The following is a 2644-nucleotide window of genomic DNA, read 5'->3' as shown; positions in this document are numbered from 1 at the left end:
GCAGGCAGGGCTGCTCCCAGCTCTCTTCAAAGCACTTGGACTACTGCAAAGTAAAGCATTTACAACTCCATGAGGCAGAACAGAGCCAGACACAAAATATGAGTTTTTCCCCTCCGTCAGTTTTCCTCATTTTCACTCAGTGCTGGCTTTTGGAGGAAATTCAGCTGCTCTCACGGACTTCTTGCTGGAAATCCGATTTCAGTGGGAGATCGTCTTTTCTTACTCCACAGTCCCTACGTGCAGGCACTTGTCAACACGCACCTTGGAGCAGCAGGGAAAGCGGGCAGACACTCGAACAATTTTCCTACCATGGACATCCTGACATATGCAGGTATCTTCTGACCAGAAAGCCACTTTGGCACCGAGACCCCCTTCCACGCTACCAAGAAACCATTTTGTTTCAAGCGGATGAAATATGGCATCACACCGAAGGCACCAGATGAAAAGATCAGCAACAGAAACCAGGGTGGTACTATAATTAACTTTTTCTTTTTATTTACACCACAAGAATAACAAGTTGTCATAATGTGGTACAAAATACTGGACTCCTAATAAAGTTGAAATTGAAGTCGGTACTGTCAGAGAAAGACACCATTGGCCAGTAAAAAAAAAAAAAAAAACCAAAAGAGAAAAAAACCAAAACAAAAAACCCCAAACAAAACAAGAATGAGAAAAATATTCCAACTCCACCAAGTAAAAGAAAGGACCATCAGAAAATTTAGCACAAAGAATGCTACCATCACTTAAAGTAGGGTCCATACAATAAGAGTGAAATTGTGTCTAAATTACAGCGTAAACCGGTAGCTGCTACCAATGGTGACGTCATACTGAGCATGTATAGGTATAAAGTAGAATATAATATAGTTACAACTTTTTGATACTACATATCTGTAATAAGCTCTTGGGTGAATAATGTTTCAACCCCTCCCCCCCACTTTTATATATATATTATATATATAAGTTTGTCATCCTCATAAATTGGAAAATAGCGCCTCCACTATGGAGCACAGAAAAGTGTTAATTTATTTTCTTTCAATAGGATAATTTTTCATCAATATCAAAGACAAAGTGAAGATGAGCTGGAACGAGCTCAACTTCATGACAATGAAGAAACATGTTTTCCTTTTGATGTAAAGTCTCGTTTTAAACCACAGTGTTGCACAGTACACGACTGTTTAAAGTGAAACCTAGCAATAATACATCATGTAAAAGTAATTTTAAAAAAGTTAACGCAGCTGTGCTGAAGAGTTAACTCTTTAAAGTCCTCATCATTCGTCTCCTTAGAATTAATGACTACGTGTGTTGACAAAGGGTTGCATCCAACCTCCCCACCCAGCCAAGAAATCAAAATAAAATACCAACCCAAATTAAAAGGAAAAAAAATAATGATGACACAAGCAGTTTACTTTGTGTGTTCTGCGTAGTTTCCCTAAAAACACTGTTTCCACATAAATACAATAAACTCTATTATTGGTAAGTCACAAGTGCTAGATAAACGTCTTTTTTTTTTTTTTTCTTCTTAAAATGAGAAATGTTTAAGTAGTCCTTTTTATTTACTCTTTTTTTTTTTAACAATAAAAAGCACAATTTCTTATTAAGTTCAGTAAGACGCAAAAAATGTTCCCACTCTCCTTCCTTTGTGTGTAGCTGTGTGGGTGGTGCGTGGGTGCACGCGCGCGTGTGTGTGTGTGTGTGACAACAACGTCCCAACCTTTAGTCTCCGCAAATGCCACGAGAGGAAAAACAAAAAAAAAAAACCAAACAACCCAAAAAAACCCAAAACCACGATTTTTTTTTCGTTGTCAAAGCTGCCAAGTTTGGCGTGCAAAATCTGTATACAATATAAAGACATGCCAACCTTACAGACCATGCAACCTCAAGGTGTAGGAAACTTAAAAAAATATATTCATATATATTTATATATATATTTATATATATCAATGCCCATAAAAGACGTGGGCCCAAAAAAGTTTACAAAAGGAAGAATGGAATGAATACACGACTGCGACTAATAAAAAAGGAATGTTTTGTATCGAAAGTAAAAAAAAAACCAACACCAAAACAAAACAACAAAACCCCCCTGTGATTATTTGTGTACTGCAAACTGGGCCTTGCTTCTCTGTAAAGAGGATTTAAAGATGCTCCTGTCTTTCCAAGCAGGTATGAAGGATGCCCTGGGCAGCACTGCGCTGGGATGCAGGAGCATCCTGGGCTCCCGTCCCGCTGGTGCAACAGCCCTATGGCGAAGTCGTCTGAAATGAAGAAGCTAACTGCTCAAAAGGTGAAAAAAACCCGGCAAGCCTCAAAACGAGGGCTCTTTCCCCGCTCTCCACGCCTGCACCAGCCCTGAAGAGCATCCCGACCTCCCCGGGAAGCGGGTGCCGCTGTGAAACGAATCCACGTCGCCGGGAGTTTGGAGGAGACGAGCTCTGACGTCTCAGGAAAAATCTTTCCGTCCCTGGCAAAAAGTTGACCGAAATGACGGGAAGAAACAAAGGCGCATCCTGACAAGCTCCTTTGACTTTTAAAAAGAAACTAGCTCAGCATGGCCAGCCGGCAGCTCTCAGGAACACAAAAATGAAATAAAAAACTTTGCCACGACTGAGAGGAGAAATACAAAAACCCACCAGGGAAGAGCTGACAA

The 2644-nt window shown here is 40.2% G+C and overlaps 1 pseudogene; it reads right to left on the bottom strand.

The window, feature by feature from the left end:
• Positions 1-219: 219 nt before the first annotated feature.
• On the bottom strand, positions 220-1741 carry LOC104122547 (annotated as a pseudogene).
• Between the last annotated feature and the right edge of the window lie 903 nt (positions 1742-2644).

This window comes from Egretta garzetta, unplaced genomic scaffold (assembly GCF_000687185.1).
Source record: "Egretta garzetta isolate BGI_Z169 unplaced genomic scaffold, ASM68718v1 scaffold732, whole genome shotgun sequence".
Taxonomy (NCBI): Eukaryota; Metazoa; Chordata; class Aves; order Pelecaniformes; family Ardeidae; genus Egretta; species Egretta garzetta.
The sequence above is the reverse complement of the archived record's forward strand: the minus strand, read 5'-3'. Positions and strand labels throughout refer to the sequence as shown.